Source organism: Venturia canescens, chromosome 3 (assembly GCF_019457755.1).
Source record: "Venturia canescens isolate UGA chromosome 3, ASM1945775v1, whole genome shotgun sequence".
Taxonomy (NCBI): Eukaryota; Metazoa; Arthropoda; class Insecta; order Hymenoptera; family Ichneumonidae; genus Venturia; species Venturia canescens.
This window is the reverse complement of record NC_057423.1, coordinates 18,359,807-18,375,472: the sequence shown is the minus strand read 5'-3', so window position 1 is coordinate 18,375,472 and position 15,666 is coordinate 18,359,807.

Below are 15,666 nucleotides of genomic sequence, written 5' to 3'. Positions count from 1 at the left end.
ACATGCCAATTTTACCCCCACCACCGCGAATCGTTTTATTCAGAGAAAGTATAGTCTCGGCGAGAGCCTCGGGCCAGCAGACGACAGGGCTGTCAATGTACTTGTCCCGAGACTCTACCGAGTCTCTTGATTTAACACATTACATTTTTGATTCTTTATTCAATTCTCATGGAAAACATTTTATTTAATAACAAATGAAGAATTTATATTCGTCTACGATATTTGTTTGATTATATACTCAGATTTCAATTCCCTACACATTCCATTTTCGTTTCATTTGTTATATCATATGGAAAACATTTTATTCAATAATTCACGAGAAATTGGTTTTTAAATATCCTTTTACATTTTAAAGGAGATTTAAATAAATAAATAAATCCATGCCTCTGCATCTTTGTCATGGCGACAATTTTCATCAGCTCTCCAAAATTGAATATCAAGAGACTCGGTAGAGTCTCGGGACAAGTACATTGACAGCCCTGTCGTCTGCTGGCCTGAGACTCTCGCCGAGAGACTATACTTTCTCTGAATAAAACGATTCGCCGTGGTGGGGGTAAAATTGGCATGTGATTTTATTGAATTACGAAGCTCAGGAGCCATTTAACAACTTGAAAATTGAAGTTTAAGCCAGTTGAGTAATTCTCTTTCGATTCCGCCCTAAATCAGCATGATCGGTGGCGTATTTGCTGAGAAAAAACTTTGCACGGGCTCAAGATTATGCAAAAGTTACCAACACATTCAAGAATTTATGCGTCTGTATTTATAAACACCATCAAAGGCACTTTGATGCTCTCGAGTTTCTGATTCGTTGGATCTGACGACATCCATTTTTAGACGTTGTGATTGGTTGTTGAAATTAGTTGTTGATGATTGGAAATCTGACGTCAACTTCAGAACGTAGCACACGGCGCAGCACAGCTGGTAACAGCAGTCATAAATTCGACCGATATACATATATATATGTACAAACCATGTGTCAGTTTTTGATCGTATGAACAGAGTTTCGACATTACGAAGTGCGTGCGGGATCAATAAAAAAATAATTTTCGTCATCTAAAGAAGTGCATATTACTATTTATTTTGTTATTTGTGATATATTAAACCGGTATCAAAGCGGCCGCGTAAATGTAGTCTGTGATGTGTGTGTGAAAAAGAATATAAAAAATGCGTGATGCATATATGTCAACGAAACTTTTCAAGATTTCATTATTTCGTTCGATTGGAAATAAGTGTTCACTGAAATAATCCTTCAATTAAACCAGAGTACGAGAAATATTGTCCAGTGCGAATATATTGTCAGTGGCGTGGTTATATATCATGTGTACATAGGTTATATATACGAATAAATAGAAAAATATAGTCCAGTGCGAATATATTGTCAGTGGCGTGGTTATATATCATGTGTACATAGGTTATATATACGAATAAATAGAACAAAAATACACGCAACTGTTAGAATGATATAAGAAACTCTAATTGAATAAATGTTTTCTAATTTATTTCTTGTGTCGTCATTATTTTTAAACATCCCCATATTTTGCTTGATATTCAGTTTGGCTCTGCCCTCTCCGATCCTTTTGTTTTCACCCGCTCAGTTTGCAGCGGATCGATTCATATTATTAATTCGTTCCCTAATATGTGTTCTATAATTTTCTACTCCTTCATGATGATTGTGGTAACATGATTCGAGAGCTTTCTAACCATGATCTTGAATTGCACATTTTGTAAATCAGATTTTCAAAAAAAAATCTGGTCTTGGTATAGTGTGTAGTTATTCTTTTCCCATTAGGTCTGTCGAGTGATAAATTTGGAAACTTTTCCAGAAAGCCTTTGGATGCTTTTTTTGCTAATGATATGAAAAGTCGTATCTCAGGAATGTGGTATGCAAACACAAATTTTGATAACAAAACTTATAGAATGACATGTATGTTGAGTATTTCCACTTTGCAAACTGCAAATATGGAATTATTATAAAAAAAATTCATTCCGATAAGTCTACTATTGCTCAGTTTTGGATGCGATCAAATATGATGCCTACCAACATCCCCAGAAACTTACAGAATTGCTGAATGCAATGTGCGCTATGTCATTTTAATGTAACATCATGACTTTTAACACCCTTTCACTATAATACTATATGTTTGGATCACTGAAATACAGAAAAATCTGCAAACTATAAAATTTATATACTGTGCTATTCATTTTACTTTTCGACTCTCACTGTAACATAAACATAAAGTGAAAAATTCATTACAAAAGGCTTCAGTTGCTCATTTATGGGTGGATTTGAAATTGCTGTCTTCCAAACTCATTGCACGGATACATTGAATCGCAGCAGATACCTGCGAACTTTGAAATTTCTGTGGATAAATATGTGCTAAGTATCACTCCCTATCTTTGATTATGGTAATATGTAATGGAACTTGGTTGAGCAAGTTTTAAAGTGTTTCTTTTCAAATAGTATTGAAGTTTGTATTATTGCGGTATAGAGCGAATACCTTCAAACTTTCATATTTTTGTGTCGCAGCATTTGTGCCAAACATTCAAATTATTTACTCCAATCGTAGCATGGAATCTGGAAAATTCATCACAAAGGTCTTCAATTTTTCTGAATTTCTTAATTTTCATTTTTCTATTCTATTCTGAATTTTTACATTTCTGAATTCATTTCTAAATTCTCCTGAAATTGTTTTTCTCCAAAACCAATGAAGGTACCTTAAACGTTTTTGAATTCTGTTGCTCTGTTGAATTAAGTACGCTCAATTTTTTTTGCTTTTTTGAGTTCTGACATAATAAATGTTTCCGGGTGCCTTTTTTCGGCCACTGGCATACTTTCGAAATATATTTCATCGGGGGCACGTTTTGGATGACACGAAAATATCTAGATTCAGAATGCAAAAGCAACATTTAAAAATGGACAATTCTGTTGGATTTGTTGTGTCTTGAATTTGATCAATCTTTCCTCTTTTCCTTTCTTTTTTCTAACTTTCTAACGTTATAAGCCGAAAATCATATCACAGCCCGCAACACGTATTTCGGCATGCTCTTGGGTTGCCAATAAGCATAACATATTAAAGTATAAGGAAAGAAATCGCCAAAGTCCAAGGATAGACCTGTGACGAAATATTTCCAGTACAATTTTGACGAAAAATAGGTCTTTTTTCGTGAAAACCAACGTTATAAGCCGAAAATCATAAATAATTTATAGAAACTGAAACTAAAATCCTATAGTCATCTGAACATAAATAAGGAACTTTCGAGAAAAAAGACGTGATATCAAACCATAAACTTCCCCTAGGAAAAAAAAGGTTGGGACAAGTACATTGAAGGTCCCTCGTTTGCTGATAACTCCATCCATAAAAAAAACTTAAAAAAATTTTTTTTTTTTAATTGTAAAAAAAATTATTTTACAAAAAAAAATACAGAACAATTCGAAAAAAAATTTTCAAATCTTGAAAAAACAGTATCTTTGATAATAACTAATCTATATCTATTATTTAAAGTGTCAAAAGAATCAAAAAACAAGTAAAAAATAAAAAACCGAAAAATCATGCTTGAAATCATTTTGGAAACCGATGCCTCATTCTTCTTATTTGATTCGAACAACTAAATCAATTGAAAAAATTCCATCTAATTTACGTGCAGCATTAAAATTTATGATATCAATCGGTGGACAAGTATTTTATTAGTAACTCCAAATTTTGACATTATTAAATTGTTCTAAGAACCTTTTAAATCGAAAAAAATGACATGAAAGCTAGTCATTTGTTACTCTATGGTGGCAGAGACTTATAAGAAAATCGATTCTTCTCAGACTTTCAGGATCCTCTGGTATTATTCACAAAATTCGACGTCGATATGATCGATACAAATTATGTTTAAATATGTGTTAAAAGTACTTGTCCGGCCCATCACTTTTCGTTCAAATTGTTTATCCAAATAAAAATCCGTGCTTGTCTAGAACTGATGAGTCACAAGTATTCATGTAGAGGGAATTGAGAGAATTATCTTCAAGTAATTGTTGCTTAATTGCACTAATTTAATAAAAAACGGAAACAAATTGTTTCGCAATATACAAGGGATATTATTGTGAATCGATAAATGAAAAAAATTGTACATAATACATATGTTTTAGCTTCCAAAATAACTCTCCAGTTTATATTCAATAACGGCAATTTTTACTTCCCACTTATTCTTCCAGCGAACGAATTCCATTCGGAATAAGAACTAACTTATATTATTATTAAGAACATTAAATTAATAATGAATCGCACTTCAACAAATTTTTAACCAGATTATGCCGTACAATTTCGTTTTTTTATGATTGATTTTTTATTGAATGAATAGTGATGGGCCGGACAAGTACTTTTAACACATATTTAAACATAATTTGTATCGATCCAATCGACGTCGAATTTTGTGAATAATACCAGAGGATCCTGAAAGTCTGAGAAGAATCGATTTTCTTATAAGTCTCTGCCACCATAGAGTAACAAATGACTAGCTTTCATGTCATTTTTTTCGATTTAAAAGGTTCTTAGAACAATTTAATAATGTCAAAATTTGGAGTTACTAATAAAATACTTGTCCACTGATTGATATCATAAATTTTAATGCTGCACGTAAATTAGATGGAATTTTTTCAATTGATTTAGTTGTTCGAATCAAATAAGAAGAATGAGGCATCGGTTTCCAAAATGATTTCAAGCATGATTTTTCGGTTTTTTATTTTTTACTTGTTTTTTGATTCTTTTGACACTTTAAATAATAGATATAGATTAGTTATTATCAAAGATACTGTTTTTTCAAGATTTGAAAATTTTTTTTCGAATTGTTCTGTATTTTTTTTTGTAAAATAATTTTTTTTACAATTAAAAAAAAAAAATTTTTTTAAGTTTTTTTTATGGATGGAGTTATCAGCAAACGAGGGACCTTCACTGTACTTGTCCCAACCTTTTTTTTCCTAGGGTTATCAGATTTGTAGATGATCATTATCATTTTCATTATGCTATTTTATCAAAAATTGGATAGATTCCATTGAAAAATATAAATAAAATAACCCAAGATAGGAGTGACGAATAAGATCAAGGACTACAAAAATATCTACCGAAGAAGCAAACCCATTGTATGGAAAAACACTAAGAAAGTTTAATTCTAGTCAAGGGCTCGACGCATTGAGAAAATTTCTGGTGTTCTGAAAAGAAAATGATGATAGAGATCTTGCGATTGTAATTGCATACGTACAAGCTGGTGACAATGGTTTTGAAATTCTCAGACTTTTGGATACTTCTATAAAAAAATGTTAATAATGCCTGTGCTGTGTGTTCTGCCGTGTAGTTTATGGTTGTCAAGTAAGCAGAAAAATGTTCATTATTGACTTGAATTTAAAGAGAACTTTTAAAAGTCTTACGACTATTGGATGGAATCAAATCATTTGAAATGTCATTTATGATTAAAAGATTTTCTGATAAACGTTTTTCCAAAGTAAAACAGTACCTGCATGTTTTCGATTGCAGAATCTTGTAACAATACGAGCCACTACCGCGTCCCTTGATCCCCAGTGCTGATAAATGTGGAAGAGGCTTGTCGCAGCTTCACTATTTCTCATTCGTCATTTATTCATGGTATGCTATCGAGTCAGAGCAATGTCAGATGGTTCCGCTTGGTGGTATTTTTCATTTCACACAGAAGTTTTGGAGACTTTGTCCAAAGAAGTCAGATGTTTAGATAGAAGTCCAGTCCTTCAGGAAATTTTGTGCCGATTTTAGTGGGGACATGTCCCCAGCGTTAGTTCGTATCCAGCGGCGCTGCCGTCGGCATACCGTTCTCGCTCTCACTCTCTCTCATGGGCTTATACGCTGGGGACACGTGACGTCAGGCTGTGACGTCAGGCTTGCGCTCACCCCTCACTTTCTAACCGCCATTGTGTGTTTTGAGTCAGCGCTTTGTCGTGCCGGTCCCTTTAAATTTTCGGATCTTTAATTATATGTAGTGAAAATGCCGTCTAACGCCTTGTGTTTATATCAAGGATGCAGAAACTCCAAGAGGAAAAATCCGGAATTGACGTTTCATCGTTTTCCGAAGGAGAGAGAAGCGTGAGTTTGTTTTGATAAAGGAAAAATAATGAAACAATGTAAGCTATTGGATGACATTTTGTGATTATATCTTCGAGAAAGGAGGAGATATCAAAAAATAAAGTATTTCATAGTTATTATTGTCTCCAATTAGTATATTCTTTGAAATGCGACCAAATTAACCGTAAATTCAACGAATATTGAATATCGCGAATGTTGTTATACGTGTACGTGTGTGGTGAGAAACCGCGGAGAACAGTTTTTTTGTTCAGTTCGATTTAACTGAACGTCGATACATTCGATTTCACAAATGTATGAAAACAAAAATTAGTGACGGTGTGACTCAAATTTTAAACAAATCATAACCCTTAAACCTCAAGCCTTCTCACGACTTATGACGAAGTAACAATTCTTACTCTGTATAAGTACTAGCGTGGTCAGGTGGTTACCATCCACATTTACCGTCTAGAAGGTCTAGGGTTCGAATCTCGTATGATGATGCATTTTTTTTTCTTTCTAAATAAACATCTTTTTTAAATGAACATTTTTTCAATAAAATTATAACTTTTTAGATATAAATTCAATTAATTTGAATTATATTATTTTCCTCAAAATTGTTTTCAAACAGAAAAATGTATTTTCGGTATGACGCTGAAGTTTCCAACGTTGGAGTCCAACGAAATGATCGAAAAAAACTCCAATAATTCCAGTAATTCTCCTATTTTGTTCCCTGCCAAATTTGCGATTCGTAGTTTTTCAAGCTGTACCAACAATTCGTGAAATAAAAAATTGGTGAATTAAAAACGTTTTTTTTCATTCATTTCGTTGGACTGCAACATTGGAAACTTCAGCATCATTTTTCAGTGATTTATACGAAAATTAGATTTAGTTTCGCTATTGCAGTTTTTTTTTCAGGTAGTATATATCTAGCAGAATTCATTTTAATTTCTAATTTTTTTGGCATTGGGATTTCAAAAAAATGATCGAGCCCAATTTTGTCGATTTGATAAATTTGCCATGAAAGAAAAATCATTTTTTTCACTTTATTTCCAACTAAATTGTTTCCATTTATTGTAATAAAGTAAATTACGGATAATAAAACGCGTAATAAAGTAAATTACAATGATAGATTAAATTTTTTTCCTTCCATTTTTATTACAAATTTTTTTTTCTCTATGGGATTTGCTCAGTGAATATTTAAGATTCAATATTGAATGATTTGCAATTTATAAACTTTTCATTTTAGAAGTATCCAAAATGGTTTAAACTTTTTTTGTACAAAATTAGACCCCCCAGTAACCGCTACCCTTTTTCGTTTTTGATTTAGCTTGAAATTAAATAAAATTGGTATTACTTTTTTATTGTTTTTCGATACTTTTCGTAAAATCTACTTTTTTTACACTTATTATCACTAACAGTTACAGCATCAAAACAAAAACAGCTGCTTGCACACAGGAAATGAATTGTATTTCGAACAGAGAAACAGATTTTCCATCAACGGTGTAATTTATACCATTTAAAGTATGGAATGAATATTCTTTAATTGGTATCTAATGGATTTTTATGAAACATGGGAGCGGGAACAAAATGAGCTCTCGGAAAATATTTTCATGCATCTCTTTTTGTTTCCATAATATAACTCTCATGCACATTCATTCACAAGGAATCTGGACGATTAATTTGTGTATTATTATTATAGATAAGTCGCACTCGCTTTCCTCTAAACAAATTTCACTGGAATTTTTTATAGTCATTTCTTCTCTTTCCGCATGACTTTGAATGCTACGTTTTTTTATGATTTTTATCTAATGATTCGCGCTGAACTGATTCCTTTTTGTTTGGATTTGTTTGAATTTTTTGAATGTTTTTGCAATAATGAATATAGCCTCTCCGCACGATTTTTTCCACCTGCCCCTATTTATTTTATGTGTCTTGACCACATTTTTACCATAAAACTTTTTGTGTTTATATAATTCACGCTTGTTGATTTTCCTTTCATTTGACACAAGTTTTGCACTATTAACACTTTCCCACCCTCCCTACAGTTGCATGATTTGGATCGCTAGATCCGGAAGTCCCGCTTTGGAATGGAAAACACCCAAGCAAATGGAGGTAAGACTGTGTTCTGTACATTTTATAGAAGACAATTTCGTACAAAACAAGCAAGGTAAACGGTTTTTACGTCCTGATGCACTACCCATTGATAGAGGCAATGTAAATTCATCAACGGAAAATGTTGCACTCGCATGTCCCGAAATCGCGAGTCCACCACCCCCGATTACAACACCCGCGGATACAACACCCGCGAATACAGCACCCGCGGATACAACACCCGCGAATATAGCGCCTGCGGTTAGAACATCCGTAATTATGTTCGGGAACTCCACCCTTGCGTCGACAGCGGCAGATTCGACCGCGGTAAAATCGTCCCTCATATCGACACCCACCGAAACTCAGACTCACCGGAAAACCCTGAGTGATTTCGAGGAGCCGGAGAGACGAAACGTCTCTATTCCTTCGCGTAGAAAAAAAATTAGAGAACTGACTCCTAATGAAAAAAAGCTGAAACGATTAGCGGAAACTTTACGTGCGGAATTAAAAAAGAAAGATCAGAAAATTAAAAGACAACAAGCTGAATTGAGAAAAAATGCGAGTGCCGTAGCATTTGCTAAAGCCGCATACGGTCTAAATAACGATCAACTCGCTTTTTTCAAAATGCAGCTAAATCATAAAAAATAACGACAGTGGACCGAAGACGAGAAACAATTTGCATTGTCATTATATTACAAATCACCGAGCGCGTACAACCATTTAAGAGATAATAAGCGTTTTGCTTTACCTTGTGTTTCACTAATTATATCGTGGGTCAATGATTTAGAGTTAGCTCCGGGAGTAAAATCAAGTATAATACCGAAACTTGCAGAAAAAGTAAAAACGATGAACAAATACGAAAAAAAATGCGTTCTCATGTGGGATGAGATATCGATTAAGCGAAATCTTGAGTACAACCCGAAAGCCGATTTGGTCGAAGGCTTTGAAGACTTGGGCGAACTCGGTCGAACAGATAGGTGTGCAAATTACGCACTAGTTTTCATGTTACAAGGCCTTATACACCCATGGAAGCAACCGATTGGATATGTGCTCTCACATGGGAACGTCCGACACACTGACTTGGCGCAACTTATACCGAAAGTTTTAGATTCTTTAGACTCAATTGGACTCGAAGTTCGTTACATGGTTAGTGATATGGGATCCAATAATCGTGCAGCGGTAAGTTCATTAGGGGTGACAGTAGAAAAACCGTACATTGAACGACATGGTCGAAAAATTTATTTCGGTTTCGACGTCCCCCATTTGATCAAGTGTCTCCGTAACAATTGGCTTAACCACGACATACTTGATGACGGTGAAAAAGTCTCGGCAGACGTACTTCGTGAACTCCGGCACGTCGAGAGCTCTCATGCTTGTAGAGCGGTCCCAAAACTCACTGACCAACATTTCAACCCGAACAATTTTCAAAAGATGAAGGTCAGTCTCGCGACACAGCTTTTTAGCCATTCCGTTTCTGCCGCAATCAACACGGGTCAAATTACAGGCGAACTAAAACATCCGGCTAGCAGCGCAACTGCGAATTTTGTAAAAAAAGTTAACGACATGTTCGATTGTCTTAACAGTCGCTCTCCGTCCGATCCTAATCCCTTACATCGCGCTCTTTCCGAAAAACAACCTCAAGTAGAAGATTTCCTCAAAAATTGCCTCCCGTGGATCGAAAAATGGACCATCTCGGGCGGTGTTAGAAAACCTCCGTGTTTCGAAGGTTTCCGGTTGACCATTCATGCTGTTCTGCAACTCTGGGATGACTTGAAACGCGAAGGGATTCTTTATTTAATTACGTCGAGATTGAATCAAGATCCTATTGAGAATTTATTCGGAGTGATCAGAAGTCGCGGCGGGCATTGCGATAACCCTTCGGCAGCCTCACTGCGTCGAAGTTTGCAATACAATATGGTAGCCCATCTTATGAGACCACCAGTAGGGGCTAATTGCGAACCCGATGATGAGGCAACCGCACTTCTTATGACTCAAACGAACGCGGAAAAAAAGGATTCTCAAAGCGGTAGAACAGAAATAGTTGACAGCAATGATGACGTATTATTCGACGATTGGCCATTTGGTGACGAGGTTAACGAACCAACAAATCTCGAGGAATGCGAATCTTTTGAGATTGATGATGAGCACATTTCGTTTGGAACTCTCGAAAAGTGCTCCATTAAGTATGTTGCTGGTTATCTTGCTCACAAAATTCTTGTTGAATTCGATTGTCAAACTTGTAAGGAGACTTTGACACGCGCTGGACAAAATTTCGAAAAAACCGACGATTTTTTGATTTTTTGGAAAGCATACAAAAACCGCGAAAATAACGAACTTGGTTCGTTGCGAGTTCCAACGGATGGATTTTTAGAAGCAATAATAACGGCTTTTAGAGTTTTTGCAGCGAAATTTCCACAAGTTTGGCATTTGAAGGGTATTTCAAAACTCCTCGTGAACTGTGTCAGCAATGCTGTAGTTCAAAACCACGTTGACTTTTGGCCGATTGATGGAGAATGCGCATCTCACCGCGAAAAAATAATTCAGCGCTGCGTCCGCATGCTTCTATTTAACCATTTGAAATGGAAATCCCGAGACATGCGAGATGCAGCAATTCGAAAACGTAAGACACCGTACGGAAAGCCATCAAGAAAATTGCTCAAAGTTTCTCATCAATGAGTAGTACGCATGAACAGGGTGGATCAACCTTTTGTTTTTATGTAAATACTTTTTCTATTTTTTATTGCTTTGAAATCACTAAATTCTTCAGTAACTCCAAATATTTTTTCAGAACTATTAAATCAAATGATTGATCTTTCTACTAAATAATTTATGTGTTCGTGTATATCATAGAGAGGGTTTGGAGTCGTTTATAAATACCTTGGAGGTGACGAACCAGGGGGTCCTTGTCTCCATGATTGACTATGCACGCTCATATAAATGGATGAAAATTTTTATGAAATTGGAGTGAGCATCGTTGAAATGTAATAAAAAAAATACCTTTTTCATTATTAATTTCAAAGTTCTTGCATTTTTTTATGCTTAAACTTTTTGAGTACTCCAGATAGTTTTTACAATTAAATATGGTTTATAAGCTTTGTTCTCTGAAAGCAAGAAACGTAGCATTTCAAAGATGTAAGCTTCAATGTCCCAACTTTTTTAAGCTAAATATATTTTTTTACTTATTCAAAGCCATAGTATGCTTTTTCACATCCCTAACAAAGATTTTCTTTCAGATTTATGATTTATTCAAAGCTTAAAGCGATATTTTTTTTCAGGGATACGTTTTATTTACAATTCTAGTCAAATATTTTTTTTTAATGGTACTTTTGAAGTGATTTTCAAAACTAGTCCACATTTTCATTTTTTGAGAAAAATTTTTATATAAGATATAAGATCTGATTGAAGTTTTGCATGGGTTCTTTATTTAAACTTGATTTACGTTAACGATTTCTAGTCAGAAAAGCTGTTCTTGTTGTAACCTAACTGAAAACTTTTAATATCGTTTACTTTTTTATCGTTAAGGTTTGTTTTGTAACCTGGTAAAGGTTCTCAAAAACTTCCTGTGTAAAGAGTGATCCTACTGTTCCCAGCATGTAAGAGCATTATTTCTTCAAAATCCTTTTAAAAAAAAGTTGACCGTTTTTTTTCTACAATTTTTTCTTTTTTTCTGGGAAAACTCTTTAACACTTTCATTGAATTCTCATTCCCACCCTCCCTCTCCAGTACATCCTTCCTGTCCTGATGGAAGACACCCACCACCTTCCCGTGGTTTCCATTGAATAATTTTAGCTCACGCATGTTTTTTTTCTTTAAAGAAAAACTCTAAAATGCACTGTCTATTTTTCAATAACACTGCTATACGTGAACTCAAATTAACTGAGAGTGGGTACACGAAACAACTATATGCTTGCTTTATACCAAGTTTCGAAAACAATCACATTCACACACAGGGACAGACCCTTTTTATACAAAAATATCCCTTTCGTTGCATAAATAAATGTAGTTCTTCTGACCTATGCTGAATTTTTTTCTATTCTTGTTACTATCGATCTTCTTCAATTTTTTCATATGACGGTATTCCAGGAATCGTTCATTCAACGTCTCAGAAATAACATCAATATTCACAAAAATCTACAGGAATTTTTTCAGAAATTTTTGAAAAGATATATAGTTGATTCTGGAAAAAAAAATCTCATGTCATGAATATTATTGGGCTGTTAACTCAAGATTTGTTCTTGTCAAATCGGTGTTTACCAAATTCTAGCTATGATCGAATTTTTTTTCCATTTTAAATTCACGAAATTCTCTAATACGGAAACATTTCAAACTCAAGCATCAATAATCCTGACTACGTGAATAAATAACTCATCGAATTACATGAGAAAACTGCACATTCGAATCACATATGCATACGAGTAAGTGCATTAAAAAAAATCTAGATCGCTATCTAATATTCTTTTATTTCCAGTCAAAGAGTTTTCTCATCCTTTAAATTTCTACTCAAATATTTCTATGATTTTTCAGCTGCTTCACGGGTATAGTCTGTTGTGGACTCGAAAAAAAAAAAAAATAAACAGGACTTGAACACTCGATCCCAGATCGAGCTCATACTGCTTGTCCAAATTACCCGTGATTTATTTATTGTTTTAACGATATTTATAGTTTCCAAAAATTATATTATAAAGAGAAGTGCTCGCTGATATTTATATAAGTATACACAAAAAAAAAATATCGAAATGTAGGATTCGATCCCTCGACCCCACGCGCTTAGGCCAAGCATCTTTTGGCCATTTAATGTGTGAGAGAGAAACAACATTCCAACTTCCCCACCTCCGTGACAGCTGTTCGCTAGTGACGTCACAAGCGAACGCCGCGCCGCAGAGCGGCAGTTTGGGTCGCAGAAAGTTTGTCTTCAAGCCGCCCATAAGAACTGGGCTTCTATATAAATCTGACTTCTTTGCTTTGTCGTAACGAACCAAGCTCATGGATTCCCAAAGTATTAGAACTTGTTACATACACTTTATACTCGCTTTTCTTGTGGAAGGTCATTCCTCGGTCATTCGAGCTTTACTCGACGGACAGGGAATTATTTCTTGTATTTTCCTCGAGTTGACATATTATTTTCACACCACCGTTCATTTCGTCCTCGACACCGCGAAATCTTGGGTTTTTGAAAATTCAGCCATAGCAAAACTAATGCGTGTTTTTTTTTTCGTTTCCGGTCTTGCAGAGTCTTGTTTCGCGGTACAATAATAGGAAGGGACCCGGAAATTTGCCTGGTTCAAAAGCAAAACAGGCAAACGAACCGGCAAACATTTTGTTAATCCGAAAGAAGGAGTGATAAAAACGTTGTATTCATCATTTTTAATCATTACCTTTTGATAAAACATCCTAAAACAGAATATAAACTGCACAACTGATAAACTCGTTTAGCGTCATGTTCAATTTTAATTAAAATTCTACAGTCAATTGATTTCTGAAGTAATATTCAAGTTTCAATTCGATTTTTTGACGTCGATAGATTTTGCAGTGGAAAGGGTGCACAATTTCCTAATAATACTTTTAACTTCAAACCGATACGGAGTGATTTTCTACGATCGCAATATTGGTACATCTGTTCGGAAGAACAAAATCAATTGGTCAACATGGTTTTACAAAGTCTCGGGTGCCTCATGGAAATATTCCAAGCTTTTGGACCTCATAATAAAAATTCTCATCGCTTGTCCAGATTGTGTGAAATCTCAACTGATTCATACCAAGACATTCCTTGAGCCAGGGGCTTCAAATATATAAGTGGATACTGACAATGAGATTCATGGGTCACTTGTGAGAATCGAAAAATCCGAAATATTGTCTGAAACCTTGTTTATCAGAACTTTCGAAAAACACGAGAAACATTCTAGATTTAGGTCAACAAAATTTTGCTCAACGACCATTTTTCGCAATTTTCACCTATTTTCACGGTATTTTGGAATTCGGCTTCAGCATGTCAAAATAAATATATAGAGAGAGATGGGTGTAGGTGAATATATAAACTGCTTTATTGGGTGATCAGATGTTTCAATTTTATGATCATTATTTCAATTTTTCAATGTATCCCATAAAATTTCAGATTTCGAGTACACAAAAAGTCGTCAAATAAACCTGCAACACAGCACGAATGCTGTAAAAAAACTAGAGACAAGTACATTTATGCCCTCTGGGAAGTCATCTGTAAAATCATGGAAATCAATGGTCGTAAGACTTTAAATCCAAGAAACAAAACGTTGTTAAATAAATGCAGAAGTTGCCGAGTACATCGCACTACGAACAAAAGAATTACAAAAGAAGAAAAATAGGACACAACAAATTACAACCACAAAGAATACAAAGACAAAACATTACAAAAACAAATTGCGACTAAAATAAATTAAGATCATAAAAATTTTAAATAAATTACCCACGGAAAAAAATTATATACCAAAAAATTGAAACAAAAAAAAGTACAACGGCCAAATTTTTTTTGTTTCAATTTTTTGGTATATAATTTTTTTGTCTCTAGTTTTTTTACAGCATTTACAATTTACCTCAATAACCCATGAAAATTGCATACTACCTGAACTTAAAAACACAATATCTCTAGAAATATCGATATTAGCAATGTCGTGCTAGGGAACTTTTTTGTAGGAAATTCAATTCCCTACAAGTTTGTCATTTATATTTTTTCTGTAGCTCTTGTCGTTCACGAGATAGGGGTAAAAAAACGAAAATTTCACGAAAAAATTCGGTTTTGTGACTCGTACTACCCCGCTAGTTCGAGTTACGATTACGCCGCAATGGACTCTTTTGTAGAGCATTCAATTCGGAAGAAATCGCATCATTGACCAAGATTATCCCATGAAATGTTTCTGAGCTGTAGAATTTTGAAGAAAAAAAATCAAACTTTACGTGTATTTTAAACGGGAAATCATTGTACGCGTTGGTCGAGCACTTAATATTAATATTAAGGGCTCAAATTTTCAGGTAATTTGCTTTTAGGTGTTTCCTACAAAATTTCGAGGTGGGAGTGGAAAAAAAAATTGTCGCAAAATAAAAAGCACCCTATTGAATATGTAATAAGACTGCAGAAGGGCGCATCCTGGTCTTCATTTTGTATACCTGATGATGGAACCATTCTGTGGCTTTCCACCTACAGTATGTTTACTAGACATAAATAAGTATATACGTGTGCTGCACGGTTATTTAAAAAAAAATTTATACTATGGAATCTTACTCGGAAGTATGCTTTTATAGTGTTGTCGTCGCCCCTTCACAGCAAACAATGCGTTGTTAATCGGATTTGAGTGAGTGGATGAATGAAGCAAATGACGAGAGTTGGACAAATTTTGACTCTTCGTCTAACGACATTGCGCAAGACGAAGTTGAGCGGACGTGGTATCAACTATGATGAGCGAGGAGGTGAGAAATTCTGGAACACTTCATTTGTGTCAGCCTGTATATACGCCTGGATAATACGATCATA